A 20,242-nucleotide genomic window follows, 5' to 3' on the forward strand; every position below is an offset into this window, starting at 1 on the left:
CTTGCTTTGTGAAGTCTTTTTTCTTTTCTTTTTCTTTTTGTTCCCTGAATTTTGTTTCCCTTCTTCTGAACTCATTCTTTAGACCAATCTCCTGAGTTTTAGATTTCTTAAAAATATGAATTAAGTTACTCTTTCATGATTTCTATTATTTTTTAGTGTCTTTAGTCCATTTTGAAATTTACATTACAATTTTGGGGGGATTTCATCTTTTTAAAGTCTATCAGGACTTTATTATGTCTGATATTTGTGTGTAGAATTTGATTGCTATTACTTGTTTTAAGGATTTAAGGGCAATAAGTTTTTCTGTATCTTTAGAATTGAGAGAAAGGGCAAGATAACTTCCACTTCTGTTGTTTTAGAACTCTCTGGTATCGTTTTCATTGAGTGAGCAAAAAATAAAAATGTGCACTCCTTCCGAGATCTGCTTTCTCTCCTTTATCTATATTTTTGGTTTCTTAAGATATTATAGATATAATTTTTCCTTCAATAATAGGCTTTGTTTCAGAAGAAAGCTTCAGATTGTTCGTTTCAAAAGTGCTTGGATCTCAGGCTGCTTTCAGAATTTACTATGATCCTCTTGCATTCCATTTACTAATCAGAATCTCCTGTAACCCTTTTTTATTTACAGCTGCTATTTTCAGAGAAGTCTGTGCATTTAATGGTAGAAGACTTGTTTTCTTATCCATCAGATACCTCTTTGCTTTTCCTTGCTTCCCCATACTCACAGCACATGGGCCTTGTAGCTGCCTTGCTTCGCACCAGCTGCCTATATAACCACCAAGTTTTATTGGAGATGTCATGTTTGTGTTTGCTGTTCTTGCTATCCTACTGGTTCTGCTTATTTTTTTTTTATTAGAGAGTAAGAAGGTTCAGAAACTATGCCAGTCTTGCCATCATCTTCCCAGACTTGATTCATAGCCTTTGTAATATTTTCTGAATGCTACATGGCTTCAACTGGGTGACTCCCTCCTACACACTCCTTTCTCAGAATACACCATTGTTTATTTCCATTCAACAAACATCCAACAAACATTTATTTATTGAGTGCCAGGCACTTTTCAAGCACAGGAGATTTAAGAGAAAATAAAGTTCATAATGCTTAAATCCTAATCATGGGTGATTTTTAAAATGAGGAAAATAAATAAGTACCTGCATAATATGTGATGGTGGTATGTGCTATGAAGAAAAGCATTAAATTAGGTATGTGCAGAATCAAGAACACAGAAAGTAAGTAGGCTCGTTATTCTAAATAGGGGAGGCAGGGTAGACCTCCCTGATAGTTTCATATTTAAAAAGAGAATTGAAAAAAATAAAAAAGAGCGAGAGAGAATGAGATCTGTGGCTCCCTGGCTACACAATGAGTGAAAATTCCGGACAGAAGAAACAGTAAGCCAAGAGACCCTGAGGCTAGTGCATTCTTGAGGAACAGTAAAAGAACAAAATCTCCAGTATGGATGAAGAGGAGGCTGTGAGAGTCAGAGAGTGGGAGGCAAAGCCATGGATGTGTAAATCATGCAGGGTCTTGCAGATTATTACAGCAAGTCTGGATTCTTTGCTGAGTGAGACGGGAAGCTCCCGCAGAGTTTTGTGTAGTTTAATAACACTATATGGCTGATGCATTAACAACAACAACAAAAAAAGATGATCAGTTCTTGGGAAGAGTACAGTTAGGAAAGCCAAAGCAGAAGTAATGTAGGGCAGGGAGACCCATTATCAGTCCAAGGCCATGAATGAAGTAGGAGGTGATAAAGCTTGGACGAGGGTGGAGGGGAACATGGAGAGATGAGAAGGGGTGGCGAGAATCTAGATACATTTTGAGGGTAGCAGGTTCGAGGTAGTGACCTTGATCTGAGACAGGAGAGCCGAGTGTTGGACCTTCACACCCAAAAGCCACATGTAAGTCTGTGTCAGTGTCGGACACGCATTCCAGTCCTTGTTTTGATGTTCATTCAAATCACTGAAAACAGCTCCAAAAAACACAATAATCATCATAATCTTTCAGAATAGGTTTAAAAGATAAATAAATCACTATGCAGGGACTCTTCTTATATCGTGTTTGCTGACCTCTCAGATGCTGTCATACGTACGGGCCCAGAAGCCTCCAATTTTCCAAAGCTCAGAAGCTTTCCAGCCCTTCCTTTTGCTCTCCCTGTCAGATCTTCCCTAGGCAAAAAGAAACAGCCCCTTCCACTCTGCTTTCCCTCTCACGCTGGCCTTTTTACCTCTGGCTTCCTCTCTATCTGCTGATTACGCATTTCTGCAGCGCCAGGGAGAGCAGGCTTTCAGAGGTCGCACCAGTGGGAGGTGGGGGCAAGGGGACACATGCACGGAGGAAAAACGAGAAAGCCCAGTGAGATAACCCGCTTTGCTTTGTGCAGTCGCTGGAGGTATAGTGAGAATATTGCACATTAATCATCTCCTTTCTTTCTGCCCTTTCTAATTTATCTTGCCAATCTTTCTATGCGCCACCAGGACATCATTTGTGACAGTCTAACAACTTGAGACATCACAAGGCATTCTTGCTTCCTCAAAACCATGTCCTATATGGACTAATGGGGGAAAATTCTGATATTCTGGAGTGCTATGTCCAGCACACATAGGAAATGCGGGTCGAAAAAGATGAGGGAGTATAAGTAGCTCTAAAGTCCTGACGCCTCTGTAGGCCCTTCATGCTTCTCCCACCAGCCATGGATTACGCGTGTTATGAACAAGCTCCAAGGGAAGCAGACAGATAGTTTTAGGAGGAGAACAAGAGGAAGCAGGATCACACCTTTGTCCTTCAGACTCTGTCAGGCCAAACCTTAGGAAGGACCAAGAAATTAGGAAAACAGAGAGGATTCCTTCTGAAGGCAAGGGTCTCCACATAGAGCATCCTACTCTTCTCTGGTAAAAATGCTGGAAAGCAGGGACCACAATGAAGTGTTTCATGACAATGAGACATGAGAAAAATGTAACCTTTTCCTAGGAAGGGCGTGGTGGGACCTGCTCTATGAGCTGCAGAAAGGGAAGGAACCAGCATTCCAACCGGAGCCCTCATGGAGGAGAAGGGTGGATTTCGCCAGTGATGGGACTGTGGCTTATCCTGCAGGACGGTGTAACTTATCTGAGGTAGATGAACACACACATCCGACCTCGGCCCCTCTGAAGGCCCCCTCGACCTTCTTCAAAGCCAGGCCACATTCACTTGCTGTCAGCTCCAAGAGAGGTTGTAAAATGTGATTTCTAGATGGGCGGTTGCCATAACAGTTTAACTCCTGGGTCCTCTTTCTTAAGTGATAAGAAGACAATGGATAATCATGGGGACTTTAGCCACATCTCACCCAACTAGGATTAGGCAGGGAGAACTTAGTACATCTGAATGCACTTATTTGTTATATTGCTTCACTCACATCAAGTCATGAATTCAGAATCAGAAGTAATGCTGAGCTTAGGAAGAAGTAAACTAATGTTTTGCACATCAGGTGATATATATGAGGTACAGGCCCTGATACACCTTTAACAGGATACATATTCTAATCCAGGTGTGTGCCTTGTATATGCAAGGGCATCTGTGAAGTTTCTCCTTTTGGTGGGAAAAAAAGATAGATTTCTCTAACCTTCGTAGAACATCTGAGGTCACCTAAGCAAGTAACCAGCTAAAGTTCTCATTTATTCTAGTTATGGAAACCCGCTGGCAAAAAATTGGATGTGTCCACAAATGGGGTCTAAAAATATGATGGGATTACCGCTGGAGCGGGCAGGGGATGAGATGGAATCAAAGAAGAGAGAATGGAATCCCAGTGAAAAGCCTCTGTGAAGGGCTGGGCACTTAAAGAGGAAGATCTGGGGGGAAAAGGGCCAGGGAAGGTCTGTCCTTTCTAGACAGAAAGATGAGTATAAAATGCGAAGAGGTGGATGATGTGAGAACCTCCAATCATCAGTCAAGGCAAGGGACTTGGGCCACCAGAAAGGAAAGAAGAGTCATTGCTTCCATATGAGGATTGCTGACAGCATTAAGAGCCTGGTGGTGCAGAGCTGCCTGGAGGAATAAGAGCAAGAGACAAAGCTGGGCCCTCCTGACCATCAGATACCTTGGACTGGATAGATTCATCGGGACGTGGTAGACGGGGGTTTCCTGATAAATATTTGAGCTGAGAAATTGAGTTCTCATGTAATGACTCTCCCATAAATTTTCCACGGTTTCAAGTTCTATCCAAACTGTCACTCCACCACCTTTAGGAGGCTGTGCTCACTCACACCGTCACTTCCACATCCACATCACAGGAATCAAGAAGGGGCCACCGGTCAGCCTATGCAACCAAAAATGTCGTCATTAGGGAAATCTCTTCCTTAAATGCAAATATCCGGCAGCAGAACACTGAGAGAGAAGTCAATATCCATTGAGTAGAATAAAGTAGTCTACATCCATCCCTAAAAAAAGAACCCCACAAAGAAATTTCATAGTTTCTTCTTAGTGAAATAAATAAAAGATATAAAGCATTCTGCAAAGTAAGAACTCAACTAGAGGGCTGCAAACAGAAAGCAAAAAGAGAGAAAGGAGAGTGGGGGAGGGAAGGAAAGAGAGAGAGAGACAGAGAGAGAGAGAGAGAGAAATAGGTGTAAATGTAATTAAAAGTTAAAGTTGGATGGTGGGCTTCTAGATATACATAGCCCCTGCTTTCTGGAAGTTCAAACTGGGACACTTCACTTTGGCCAAAGATCTACATTAGGACCCATTTTCACTACCCAGAACGAAATCAAGGGGCAGGGGGTTGCTTTTACTGAAACAGGCAAAAGCAAAGATTGTGTCCAGTGTGGGGTTTGCAGGGAGGCTTGCAGAGGCAGCGCACATAGAGCTCCAGCCCAGAGAGTGGCACCATCCAGCTCCTTATCCCCCAACCCGGTTCAGCATCCAGCCTTCATCCCCACAGCTTCGAGCTGTGTCTGTGAACATCTGGGCTTTATCTTGATGTGTTCTGTGCATCCATTAGCAAGATGGACATTAAGGTATCAGAACAGCCTGAGAAAGGTGATTTTGGGGGGTCTGGGAATGCTCAAGAATTTTTTTCAAATACATGAATGGTAATTGCTTCTTGGGTTTATGCCATTTCAACTAAACTCAAGGCTTCATAGGATAGTGGAGGGAAACCAGTGTGTGTGTGTGTGTGTGTGTATGTGTGTGTATATATAATTTTTATTTTTTCTCTTTGTGTGAGAATAAAAATGCGTTTCATTTATACTGAAGATAATCAATGAATGTTTCTTTAAAACTTCTACTTCTGCCTTTCCCCAAGATATTTGTTTAAAAGACAACATTTTTAACATGGAAATGGGATTTTATTTTAACACATCTTCATCATCCTGTTCCTTCATTTGTTGGCGCAGAGGTAGTAAGATATGAATATTTCATGGCAATTTTTTGGGCAATTTTTATATATGGAACAGCTTCCCTGTCTCATCACTTGACATCTATAATTTTGGACATTATAACAATTATAGGACACTTTTGAAAACTCTCACTAAAGTATACATATCTTATATGCTTGCCAAAACTAAATAAATGAATAAAATGAGAAAGAGAAAAGGAAGAGATGCATGAAGATCAAAGTCAAATAAGGATACCTAAATTAGAGAGACCTTAATTCAATTTTCACAGCTGTGATTACACTGGCAGAAGCTGAGTGATTTAAATGTTCAGGATGCATTGAGATATTTGTAGAATTCAAATGCTCTTTGTCTCAAACTCACACACATAGTGACCTTACGCCATCTTTCCCCCCTCTGACTGGGGCGGGCCTGAGTATCTCACTAATAGAAATATGGTTGGAGAGAGTACCCTGAGTAATAGATAATTCCCATGCTGCCCAAATGCTTAAGTGAATTTGAGGCATGTGTTCAGCTCGAAAGCCATTTGGATAGAGCAACCAACCACACACAATTGCTAGGACATTACACAAGGGAAAATGCAGAAAATGAAATTGTTGGCGAAGATAATTACTGTGAGTGCAGTCTGAGAGCAGGATGCTTTATGCAATATCACTCTATTGTGAGCCAGTAAAGAAAAGACGTGCTTTAGTTTAAATTTGGAACAAAGAGGCGATAGTATAAGACTCCTCCGTGAATTGGGTAATAAAAATGTAAAGGTTTTTGTATTTTGTTTTTTTTTTTTGTTTTGTTTTTTTTCTATAAAGTCACCAGGAAATTATAACCTGAGAAAACTGGCTCAGTGGGCAGAGTAGTAAGTGTTGAAGGGTGATAATCCTGTGGTTTAGAAGGGCATTGTTTTGGATTGGGTGAGACTCGTGTGCTTCCTGTGGAAGTTCCTTTCAATCATGAAAAAAGAGCAATGGAGGAGATAGAATAGCAGCATGAAAAATATTAATATGAACAAAAATATAGATACAATTATACATTTGAAGAATTAATCATTGTCTTCAACATGGTGGAAAATGAAGAGATAAAATTGATTAAATGCTGGAAAATAGAGGAAGTCACGGGTTTTATATTCAGGAGGTATCCATTGTGAGCATTCCAGTTAAAATGAGCTTGTGTGCTAGAGAAAAATAATCCAGCAGAGACATTCTCAAACAAGGCACAAACACTTGAAAAATATTGGACGGATAAATCCTGATTGATAAAACATATTTTGATTTTACCAAAAAAATAGATTAAAAATCTATATTCAGCTTATATCAGCTATCTGAAGTAAAGTATTAGCAGGTCAACAATGAAAAGCAATGAAGTAGAATCCCAGATCTCTGCATAGAAAAGAGGAGTATCTAAGGGTAGTGTTGCAGTTATCATGATTCATAAAGAAATAAACTTATAAATAAATAAATATTTAAAAGATAGAAGTAGGACATTAGCCCCTCCTTCTATTTTGAAATTTTATAATCTACAATTAATTGTAAAATGAAGGAAATTTTTTGTTTTGTTTTCTTTTGTTATTTTACTCTCATGGGAGTTGATTTATAAGTGGACAAAATGGAAAGGGCTCATCATATGGATGATAGAAGATGTTCTGATGCAATATATTACTTTTTTTTTCCTACTTCCTCAAAGCCCTATAGTGTTGAGCTACAATGATATGGCCTAACAGTTTTTTTTTTTTTTTTTTGAATCCTGGTAAATGATTATTTCCAAATATCCTATTGATCCAGCTCCTGTTTGCTACTGCCTCATCCCAAAGATCCCCTCTCAACATGAAGTCCAAATTTCCAGTCAAAAGCCAAGAGCACATTTACCTTAATTCTCATATTCATAAATGAGTTTGTTTGCTCTCCTACCATTACTACTTTGGTTTTCCAGTAGAGTAGACACAGTTGAATGTAAAACCTAGAGATGGACTTGGGACCTACGTTCAGAAAAGATGATGGGTACATCTTTCTTCTCTACCAAAATCCAACTAAAAGGAAATAACTGTAAAAATGAGAGATAATCCATAGCCACTAGACAACCTCTATGGCTACCATCAGGGAACCTGAAAAGGGAAGATGTCCAAAAGATGGAGGGGAAAAAAGAGTTGAATTGCCAACCTCATAATCTGCAGAAATATGAGATATGTATGTATATACAGGAAAACCATGAGGCAGAGACAGCATAAACTGGGATAAATATCCCATGTGCAGGAGAGAAGGATTATGACCAAAGATTTCAGAATGGCTGTTTCAGAGTCCAATCTCAGAGGCCAAGCACTAGTGTCAGCCGCCAGTAAGCAGGTTTATAAATGAAATAGGTTGACTGCTACTTCCAACATGAGAGACTGAGGCCAGAAGGAGAAACAGAGCAAGGTCCTCAGGTAATTGCCCATGGCCATAAAGCAGGAGCACCCCCTCCCTAAAAGCCAGAGCCCTGCTAACTCAGAGAGATCCTGACCAGCCCCACAGGCCTATCTGCTTTCTCCTGCCAGGACTCTGAAACCAATAGTGGGTTGGATCACCAGCTAACACCAAGTACTGTAGCAGGTGAGCAAGCCCATCCCCCTTGCCAAGACTCATTTGGTCTCTCGCATATACACATTAGCGGGTTACCATGAGTCAAAGACGATTTGAGGAGAATAGGTAATAAAGTAGAGATATAGAAAAAGCTACTGCAAGACATGGAAAAAAAAAGTTTAAAACTCTGAAGCTAGAAGGAACTCAAGTTCAATCTAGTATAGTTCTAAAATGAGAAAAATCGCTAAGATTACACAATTGTGACATTAAACATAACAACTACTAGAACTACGAACTTGAACTGCTCAATACCTGAACAGATATAGTAGAAGGATTAATTTTCATGAAGATAAAGTTATTTTGCCTAGAACTAAATTTTTAAAAATGAGTACAACTGCCCCCCCCAAATAAAGCATATATAAGAGAAGGAGGGGGGTGAGAGAGAGAGAGAGAGAGAGAGAGAGCACAATCATATATCCAGAAACTATAAAGTTAATATTGATTCCAGAAATAGAGAACAAAGAATGAGGGAGCAATAATCAAAGAAGTACCTTTAAATTATCTAATGTAAAAGTAACTCATGCTTCAGCCTGAAAGCGCTCACACGATGCCTTCCAACATCGTGTTTTCGGTGTCTGGAGAACTTGGGGTGGCCTCTCCAGATTTCCCAGAGAGAACCCCTTTGCTGCCCGCGTTGGGATAGAGCTGGAGCAGATGCTGTGCAGACAACCCATTGGCTCTCCAGCTCCTGCTCCCTCTCAGGCTGGAGGTTCATGATGCCTGTTGGTCCACGAGCATCAGCCTCTCCCTGTCCATCCCTCACTGCACCTGTGCCCATCGTACTGCCTCCACCACAGCGTGTCACGTCGTTCTGAGTATGCTCCTCTCTATACTCCTGCGAGGTTTATTCAATGGGCTTTCTGGAAAAACAGACCGAGAGACCCAACTGTGATGTGTCCTACTTGTAAACCTTGTTCACACCCAATCACGATAGGACAGAATGTACTGCTGGAAGCCGAAGGCAATGAATCAGAGCCACTGTTTCTGCTTCTCAAAAACTCAGCGGTTAAAAGACATATGCTTTGGGAAAGTACAAACTTGGGGGAAAATCCTCTTCTATCAGGAAATAAAATCCCTCAAATAAACAATTACAAAAAAAATAAATAAATAAAATAAAAAATAAACAATTACAAATCATATAACCCCGATGATTATGTTTCTGGTCAGGTTTACAGAAATGAGAAGGATAGAAACTATCTAGAAATAAATGAGCTTCTGCAGCGTCCTTTTCACAATATACTGTATTCACGAGACATATATTAAAACTTGAGAATTTTGTTACTATTTCACTCAAATCTTTCATTTTTCCTCTTTTTCCAAAAGCATAATGATATCACAGATAATGTGCTGAAATATAAAATGCATTTGAGAATTTTGTTCATTTCACTAAGACTTAAGTTAATTAATATAACATCGGGGCACCCGGGTGGCTCAGAGGTTTAGCACCGCCTTCAGCCCAGGGCGTGATCCTGGAGACCTGGGATCGAGTCCCACGTCGGGCTCCCTGCGTGGAGCCTGCTTCTCCCTCTGCTTGTGCCTCTCCCCCCCCCCCACCCGTGTCTCTCATGAATAAATAAATAAAATCTTTAAAAAAATCAATAAAACACCGAAGCCTTTGATAAAAGGGTCAAATGCAATAGAACTAAAGTTTGTTTTTAAACTCTGAGCTATGATACCTAGACATTGCCTACATCTAACTATAATTACCCAAATTTGTATTTTCATCATTTTTCCCATATCATAAAATGTCCTATTAAATATTTTGATGAACTTAACAAAGGCAGCATGCTGAGATGACATCAGACACATTTGTGCTACAGTATTTCTGCAGTACGACTTGTGATACGATGCAAACGTTTCTAAAAACCTTCCTTCCCCCACCTACAAATAAGAATTGGGTCTGAGCCGGGCCTGTGCCTTGCTTTAACCCACAGAATGGGTAGAAGGGATGCTGGGCCAGTTACAGGCCCAAGCCTGCTATGCCACAGTCAGAGCATCTGGTTTCCCAACATGACATTGTACACTTCTCTGCGGCCTCCAAGCCATGGGTGGGTGTAAGCTCTTTGGATCAGATCAGCACATCTCTTTTTAAACATTTCTGCCCTGGTCTCCATGGGAAGCAGTCTGTACCTTGTCCAGAGATTATCTCTCTGATGTCGTATATCACGGTCTAGAATATCAAATCTTTTTCCATGAAACCTACAAATAGTATGCATGTGTCCCCTATATCCCCTTCCAGCTTTCACTGGGAAAAAGAAAAGAAAGAAAATTCTGCCTGTATGTCTTCTGGTTTATGAGACTAACCCTAAAAATACATACACACTCCCTCCTCCTGCCCTCCCCTCCCCCAATCATCCAGGGGAATCAAACATGCAATAATTGGTAACTTTCCTGACTCGTCTCAAAATCCTCATGTCGTGTCATGTGTGGTGCAGGATGTTTTCCTGTTACTCATGTCCAGTCAGCAGTCTCGTACCCATGCTCCTTAGATGGTGTCAGTAAGCCCTGCTCTCATGAGCCTGGGGCCAGGGAAGTGGCAAAAAGAAAGGCAGTTGTACCATTTTCCAAAAGTTGCAGCTTTCCATAGAACATTGGCAAAATCTGGACAAGATTATTGTTCCGGGTGATGACGTGTTCAAGGAGGATTTTGTCACAAGTGCCTCTTCATGAATGTGAACCAAACATTACTGGCCAGCACTGGGAAGCATAGAAAAGGCAAACCGAGAGGGGGCTTTTACACCTGCAAACCTCCTGGGTCCATCCATACTCATACCATGTGCGGCCCACCCCCTGGGGAGCCTGCCTTTCCCTCCTCCTGCTGCTTGTCTAGCTTTGAGGTGGAGATTTGAAGATTTGAAGATTTTATTTATTTATTTATTCATTCATTACATTCATTTATTTATTTACCATGAGCAGGGGGAGGGGGAGAGGGAGAGGCAGAGAGAAGCTCAAGCAGACTCTGCTCAGCGCCGGGCTCAGTCTCACCGGTTCAATCTCAGGACCCTGAGATCATGACCTGAGCTGAAATCAAGAGTTCCACCCTGAACTGACTGAGCCACCTAGGAGTGGAGAATTTTTTTTTTTTTTAATTAGAATGTCCTCTGATTAGGCTTCCCCCTCTAGACTGTTTGCTGAACGAGGAGTTGTATCCCTACACAAAGCCTACTGTGTTGGGAAGGGTTTGTTGTGTGATTTGTGTGGTTTCAAATGTACACATTCTACTCTTCTGACTTTATTTCTATTCCACTTCCTTCTTATAAACCATACTATTCCTAGACTGATTTTGACTACCTACATCTCCAAAAGGTTCTTTTTTCTTCCTTCCCTCTCTTAATTAAAAACTTTAGAACTTAAAATAAATCTAGAAACCACCTAAATTTCTTTATTTTGAAGAAATCGAGGGGTAGGAAGGTAAAATATGACTTGCTCAAAGTCACCCAGTTAGTTGGTGGAAATTGGAGGAAAGCCCAGGCCTGGTGTTGACACAGGGCTCACTGTTCTCTATTAAGTAGTGTTTTACAGATTATTTTGTTGAAACAGTCTAAATGGGCTCCTGGGTAGTTCAGACAGTTAAGTGTCTGACTCTTGATTTTGGCACAAGTCATGATCTCAGGGTGGTGGGATCTAGCCCCTCATCAGGCTCTGTGCTCAGCGGAGAGCTGCTTGTCCTCTCTCCACTCCTTCCCCCTACTTGTGCTCTTTCTTTCAAATAAATAAATAGAAAAAAAAGAGTCTAGAAACACTTTTTTTCCAATTTACAGAGAATGGAGGGGTGACCATAAAGACTTCTCATCTTAGAGCCACTCAAAATTCCTGGCTAGTTTAGGTCAAAAACAAACAGCAAACCAACACAACAACAAATATTATTACAGAAAAAAAATTTGCTCATACTTCTTCAATTCACAGAAAAGCTGCAGTAACTGTGGACTTCCTTACCAGGTGAAATATTACGTAGATCTGTATCTGCTCAACAGATTCTTTCAAAAACTGAGCAGAGGGCATTCTATTGATTGATTGATTGATTGATTGATTGGCAGAGGGGATTCTAGAGAGAGCTGTCCTTAGTAAACCAGCTCATAGCACTGCACCTTATCCTCTACTTATTTTCTAAGAATGTCAGTAATTACCAATATTTAGTACCTAGCTGGTAGCAGCCAGCCTCTTTCAGCAAGTATGACAACTTTTGAGAGTAAAAGTTCCAAGTAATCCACTCTCCCCTTTCACACTTGGCACTTGCTGCTGGCATTCTGTATTCATTCTGGAGAAATCCATGGACTCCCAATGGGTCTTGTATCTTTTGCCTCAGGACTCACGAATTTGTCGTGGGTTTACCCATTTTTGTGTAATTTATATGATTTTCTTGTAGGATAGACTCATAAGGCAGTGGTTTTCAGAAATTTTCTTCTTATTCTTATGGGAAACATTTTTTTAATTCATTCTTTCAGCACATAGTTGTTGAGTCCCTATTGCCATTGCTTGTGGCAGATGCTGGGGGAAAACATAGATAGGTAGATTAGATAGATAGATAGATAGATAGATAGATAGATAGATAGATGATAGATAGATAATAGATGGATAGATAGATGATGGATGGATGGATGGATAGATAGATAGATACAGAGAACATACAAGAATGACAATACTCCTGACTTTCTGTAGCTCTCAATATCTTACAGATATAAATGTTTAAGAGTGTCTAATTAATATAACAGGACAAATAAAAAGTCCTGATAGGGAATAGACTGGTGGCAATTTACCTAGTTTTGGACAAATTTACCTAGAAAGCATGGCTTTGTAGCACACTACTGGGTCATGTGTATGTGTATGTGTGTGTGTGTGTTTCATGAATAAGTCATCAACTTTCAAAATTTGGGAAAATCGGATCCACATCCTCAGACATTTACAGTTGGCTGCAACCTAGCCCAATGTGGCATTTGGTGTTCTAAACATCTGCTTCGCCTTTAAAGAACCCAAAGTTCAAAGACGTCAAGGTTATAGGTTAAGAAAGTTAAAGAAAAAAAAGCCACTCGTTGCTGGAGTCAACATTGCAACTCTGACGTTTGGCCCCAACCCTCACGTTTGTTCCAAAAGACCCACAGATCCTGCAGCCATGGTGCAGAGATGGTGCTACTGAAGTTCACAGAAAGCTTGTAAATTGCCCAAGGTAGCACAGCTAATAAGGAAAAAAGCCGAAGAAACTACATAGGAAAAAGTGCTTTTTCTACTAAAACCAAACTGCCATCATTTCCAGGTTCATTGAGGGTCCAATCTTCCTATTTCTTCAGCTGTGGTCCAGCCAACCCTATCTTCCTAAGGAACATTATTTTCTACGTTTTCTACAGCCAACCATGACCTCTAAGGTTACCCCTTCCATTTCTAATGTTCTGTTGTTTTGTGAAGTTTCTGAATAATCTTTATTCTATGCCAGAACCATGTCCCAAGAGAAAAACATCCTTCCTAATTAACCTCCTCTATGCTGTTAAAAGAAAAAAAGGAGCCAGTAAAGATCAAGATGCCTCTATTAATATTTACATCCATTCATTATCTCTTAAATAATTACATCTAGCGCTCATGAAGAACTGTTCCAGGCACTGGGGAAATGGTGATGAGCACACAGTGCTTCTGCTCTATGGAGGCTCACTTTATAGCAGGGGAGGCGAGATAGTAGAGAAACCATAAAAAGATTTTTCAAAGAGGTTATGTTCTTGGAATAAAGAAATCAGGACGCGGGAAAAGAACATGATGATGAGAGCAAGGGGAATGGAAATGGAATGAGTTTGGGTGGTCGGGGGAGGCCTCATTAATGCAGAGATCATGTGCCACAGGGTCCAACCCATCACCAGGGGATAAATACAACTTAGTTTAAGCAAATGCATTCCCACACAGCACACAGAGCCCTCGACATGGAAAGTAGCATCTCCTGAAGACTCTTCCAGAACATTTCCTCCACTGCCGGAAGGGGAGGTGTGCTCTGACACTCCGCTCTGTCAGCAGCAGGTCACATCAGGAGAAGCTCCAACCACCTGTGAGCATGAGATTCGATGGAACAATACACAGGTAGAAAAAAACACCAGCCCTGATGACATCATTAAGCACCGAACCAACCCAGGAGGAGTCTCTGTCTGGATTTCTTGCTGTAGAAGTAAACCTCTCCGTACTCAAATCTGTGACTTATGACACCCTCGCTGGCACAGAAGGGGTGCCTTGGTACAAGTGCGTAAGTGCATTTTTGTGAACGCACGGAAAGTGATGTCCTTCATGGTGGCCGGTCGTTACTCTATTGTCAACCGACTATGAACATTTCTTAGGGGAGCGGGACAGCGTGGTATGTGGGAGAGCTAGCAGGAGAGACGCACTGAAAAAGAATTAGAATGTTCAGGTGATGCGAAGTGATTGGAGCTACGTGACTAAGGAAAATATTAGTAGATGACGCTAGGTAAAATCATACGATCTGGCCTATAATATCTTGTTGTAAGAAAGCATCATGAACCTGGACAATCTCTGGGTCAAGCAGGGACTCTTCATATTAGCTAGATTACTTAATTACCAGTTATTTGCAAGCCTTCCGCAATTAATTTCCATGACTTGAGTGGAACTAAGGCATATTCATGATTTTATTTCTTTAAAAATACGTGTGTTTAAAAATAATTAGTTTTGTTTAGGATACACACATATATAAAGAACACCAGTAACTCTAATTTCCACCCTATGAAATCTCTGAAGTCACAGACAACTTAGTACTTCGCATCAGTCACTCCTTTTTACAAAAGCTGAGGCCTAATTCTAAATCAAGACCAATGGCAGCTTTTTCAGCAGCATCTGAGAACATTCCCTGCCTCCTCCCTCTGTCTGGAGCCTACAGCGTCCTTCTTGTGATTAAGAATGCAAGTCAACACCTGAAAATAGGGGTGTTTATGCCATCTACTGGAGTTTTTCTAAAAATGCTTTTTCAAATACCAGATGTTCTCTTCTTTTGCAAATTCGGAAATGTAGGCTATTTTGATTTTTATGCAGAGTACTGTTCAAATTCTCTGAAAATTGGAGAAATATCACATTGCTCTCACCCTGTCGACGTACAGCTCTGTGTTCTTCGTGGCAGTACCACCAGATGTCATGAGATGGCGGAGGGCCATCATTATATCGTTTTCAAAAACAAGGATATACCTAAATTATCTCAGGGGTTACTTGCCTTTTGTCGATGTTAAAATGGCTCCCCATGAAGCCATGTACCTTTTAACTTTTGAGACAAAGAGGTCAGCATGTGTATTATGATTAAATAAAATGTTACTTCCTCCGCTTTAAGTCTGGCTCCTGAATATACCTGATCTTTACGGCTGTATAAGCATCAGTGATGCCCTCCTAGTTTGCAGATTTCTAGTCTAATATGTATCTTTTCATCAGTCTTTGTAAGAAAACCAAACCAAACCAAACAACAACAACAAAAACAAACACAAATTCCTTTCCATCAAGTAAGGGGGGGAGGATCCTTTTTCTGAGTCTTTAAAAAAAAATTAGACTAGATATTCTAGACTTCGTGTACTTTTGTTTTAGATACAGGCACTATGGGTCTCATATATAGATTATGGATTATAATCTGATGTTTATTACACATGTTAAAATCTTTGCTGCGTGGAAGACATTGCCAACAGAAGGAAAAGACAATCCATACTGAGATTTTCAAATCATGTTTCTCACCAAGGACTCATATCCAGAATAAAGAACACCAGAACTCAACGGTAAGAAAATGAACAACCTGCCCCCTAAATAAACAATCTCAACAGACACTTCATCAAAGAGGGTGTACTGATGGTAAAAAGGGCATAAGAAGGATGCTCAAAATCATCAGTTATTGGGTGAATGAAAATGCAAACTACAGTGATACTCCAATACACATTTAATAGAAGGTTTAATTAAAAAAATACTGACAACAATGAAGTGACGGTGAAGGAACAGACCACCTGGATCTCTCGCCTTTTGATGCTGGGGACACAAAACGACATAGCCTTTCTGTGGAAAACAATATGGTGATTTATCAGAGAGTTAAACATACATTTTCATATGACCTAGCAATTCCATACATGGGAATCTACCCAAGAGAGATGAAAATTTATGTTTACACAAAAAATTACGCGCACGTGTTTATAGCAACGTTATTCTCAATCAATAAAAACTGGATAAAAGTCAAGATGCTGTCTGGTGCATGGATAAACAAACTTTATAAAGTACATCCATCATACAATGAAATCTGAGTCAGCAATAAAAATAAATGAATTATTGATTCACCAAAGAATTCATCTTAAATTCATTTTGCCATGTGGGAGAAGGAGGCCCAAGAGCTATATATTGTTTGATTCAATTTATACAACCTTCTGGAAAAGGAAAGCTATTGGAATAGAAAAGAGAGCAGTGGTTGCCAGGGATGGAAGTGGGGCTTGATTAAACACGAGCAGTGGAAGAGAATATTAAAACCAACAGAACATCACAAGGAGTGAATTTGACTCTATGCAAAGTTTTAAAAACATCAACCACGACGTGGGAGGAATGCAAGATGGAATACAAATATACAACACTGAAGAAAAACAAAAACAGAAACATGAGCTCATTGAGGGTAACAAAGAAAATAACATAAATACTTTGGAAATCAGACTTTTGATTGACTACTCTAGGACTAAAGAAAAAGTGCATTGTACGTAAAATCTGTATTTGTTTCATAAATCTGTTTTTCTCAGCAGTATGGGTATAGGAATCCTGAAAATACTTTTTGCATATACTAGCATTGAGCAAATAAGTGAATATACTGTAGTATCGAGGGTCAGATTTCTCACCATTAGAGCAGATGCTGATAAAGAAATGGAAAAGCTATAATTAATCCTGTGCAGAAATGGAATCAGAGGTATTATTATAAGCCTATACTTTTTAAAAGATAGATGATAGATAGATGGATAGATTGATAGAGATAATGCCTGTGTATGCCCTGGTTGGTATAGACACATCTATTTTCTTGCTTTCTCTGCTGAGGTCTATATTCAATGACGTGATACCAGCAACGAGCATACTTAGAGCCCAGATATTTGCTTCTAAATATTCTCCAATTAAAAGAACCGAGATTTGCTTGAAGATGTGGTTGATTCCAGGGCTGGTGCAGAGTAAATGTCTGGAATAAGATGCAGTTATGGAAAGTTAGGAATTACTCAAATAAATAAATAAATAAATAAAGTGAACTACATGAAGTGATGGGTATGTTAATTATCCTGATCTTGGTAACCATTTCACAATATATATGTAATATCAAACTACCACACTGTATACTTAAAATATATACAGTTTTATTGGTCAATTATCATCAGTAGATTAAGAAAAGCAGAGAGGCGCAAATAATGTGGAAAGAGCACAGGAGCCAACCTGTAAGAGATCTCTAGCGAAAGCTGGAACAATGTAAGCAAGAAATCATGATAATATTGGATGAAATTCACAGAATAAAATAAGCATTTTTAAGTTGACATTGATAAAAGTATGTATCTCAATAATCAAATGAGGAAGAAGGAATAGTTCTTCCTCACAGAAAAACTCAAATTGATAAATGTAGGCAAAAAGAGAAAATAGAAAATCACCACTGACATGGCATGGAATCGTTGCAGGCATGCTCTACCGAGGGACGCTAAAATTGATGGGCAAGTCTGGGAGAAAAATCAGGATATTTATTAATTAGAGGGGAAAATAGTAATTACCAGTGTAGAAACCCAACAGGCACGGCCTTAAGTGATCAAGATTAATACCATTGATACGAACATCATGTACTTCCAAATCGATGCAGTCAAAAGGACATGTATTTCCATGGTATTCTTGCCAAAAATGTGTAATCATCACCTAGACATGAGAAAAATAAGATTAACCCAAATTGAGGGACATTCTGCAGAGTAATGTACTAGGTCTCATCAAAAGCGTCAAGACCATGGGAAACAAGGAAAGACAGAGAGCACTTTGAGGAATCAGAGGAGACTAAGGAAACATGACAAATGAATACAATGTACTGGATCCTGGAACCAAAGGGGAAAACAGTGGGGGGAAAAAAAAAAAGGAAAACAATGGGAAAACTAATGAAAATTCTAGTAAGTCTTCAGTTTACTTCATGATATTATATTCATGTTAATTACTTGGTTTTAATAAAGTTACGTTATATGAGGTACTGGTATTAGAGAAGGCTGGATGAAAGGCAGACGGTCATTTTCTGTACTGATTTTACAATTTTTGGGAATTTTCTGGTTATTTCAAAATAAAATTTAAAAATAGCGTACACTCAAGAAAATTAAAATAAATAATAAAAGATAAAATAAAAATAGTGTCAACCCCTACGTTTTTTTTTTTTAAAGGAGTTGCCTTATTAATATTTAACTCCTAGTATTTGTGTGCATGTGTGTGTGTGTCTATGTTCATTTCAAATTTAAAAGTGTATGTTTTGGACCATTTTATCTCAATTTTCATTCTTCTATATTGCAACATTCAGTTTTTTTTATCTAAATTTTTCATATTTTATTTTTGATTTAAGACTAACTTTTAACTGCTCTTGATTTGTCTTGATCTTTTGCAAACGTCAATCTGGTATATCAGCTTTCTGGAATCAACTTTCTCTTGTATTGATGAATTAGCTTCATTTTCCATCTCCTTGATGTATTTTTAGATATTAATTGTTGCACTATATGCCACTGTCTTTTGGTTTTTCTTTTTATCTTCTCAAATTTGTCAACCTACATCAAGAGGTAAATCAAGGCAAGTCCAAATGACCAGAAATTGAGTTTTTAGGGGGCCAATAGAAGAGGAATTGCAATTTGGAAAATGCAGGCTGTATGAAGTACAGGCAGGTCCACCGAGGCTTTGGCGTGGCCTGTATTTATGGGCAGGGGATGCCAAGAGGAGTAACCCCAGCTAGAGGTCAAGCAGTAAGGTCATTGGCTTGAGGATGGGGAGAGATTATTGGTGGATGTTCATTGGTCAGAAGACACAGCTCTGTGTTCTGTAAACCAGGCATTTATGGGGAAATCGGTCTCTCAGATTTTAAGTTCAGTTCCTCTCAGGGCACATGTGTAGGATCCTTCATTTCATGGCCTCTGGTTCCATTGAAATTAGAATCTTTTCAAAAGTTAAAACTGTAAATATTCCTGCAAATCATTTTTTTAAGTCTAGAGGTTTTATTTTCAAGATTTTATTTATTTATTCACGAGAGACACACACACAGAGAGACAGAGAGAGAGAGAGAGAGAGAGAGAGAGAGAGAGACAGAGACACAGGCAGAGGGAGAAGCAGGCTCCACGCAGGGAGCCTGATGCGGGACTTGATCCTTGGACCCCAGGGTCACGCCCTGGGTGAAAGGCAGTTGTTCCACCACTGAGTCACCAGGGGCCCCTAAGTCTAGAGTTTTTGATAAAAGTAACGTCCTATTGTTCTGTGCCAGATGGTTGGTAATTTCATTTTTAATTCATTTTAAAGTCAGATATAATTTAGGGGTAATTGTTAAAATTCCCAAGTAAGTGGCCTTTGTGATCATCTTCTAATTTTCGTATTTGATTTCTAATTTATGGCACTGTGGTTAGTAAACACGGCTTAAGTGTATTATTTTGAAGAATATATTAAGATTTTTCTTTTTTCACCAATTGCATGACCCCCAATTCTGGGGTTTGATGCTCTTCTATGAATATGTAGTAAGTAGCATGTGTTTTCATACCCTATCATGATTTTTATTATTGCTAGTTTAGAAAATTTTCACATCTCTTTTTTTTTTCTCTTTTTGACATGCCATGTAGAATTTTAAGATTGCTATTGGAGAGACCCCCTGTTGGGGCTTTTCCACTTGCGAGCTATTTTCTCATGGATCGGAGGGTTTTGCAATTCCTGACAGGAATTCCAATTAATTCTGCTTTGCTATATTCCCATAAAAAAAAAAAGACTTAAAAATGCCTAGCACATTCTTTTATGCACCTTATTTTTAAATACATTTCTAAGAGGAGAGGCCTTCCATTTTGACTAGGCTTTGTTGAAAACCAACCGAATCCACCATTACTTGTGCCCATACCTGAGAATTTTTTACAGGCTGCCTCTGACATCATCCATTCCAAGGCTGGTTGCTCCCTCACTGCCCTCCTACCTCTGGGCCAGGGGCTGCAGGGCATCTTCATTTCACGGTGCATCCTCTGGGCCAGAGCCTGCGGGTCCCGGTGCACAGTGAGTTGGCGCAGGGGCCATAGACATGGTCATGGAAGCCCTTACACACCGGG

The sequence above is a fragment of the Nyctereutes procyonoides genome, unplaced genomic scaffold (genome assembly GCF_905146905.1).
Source record: "Nyctereutes procyonoides isolate TBG_1078 unplaced genomic scaffold, NYPRO_anot_genome, whole genome shotgun sequence".
Classification (NCBI taxonomy): domain Eukaryota; kingdom Metazoa; phylum Chordata; class Mammalia; order Carnivora; family Canidae; genus Nyctereutes; species Nyctereutes procyonoides.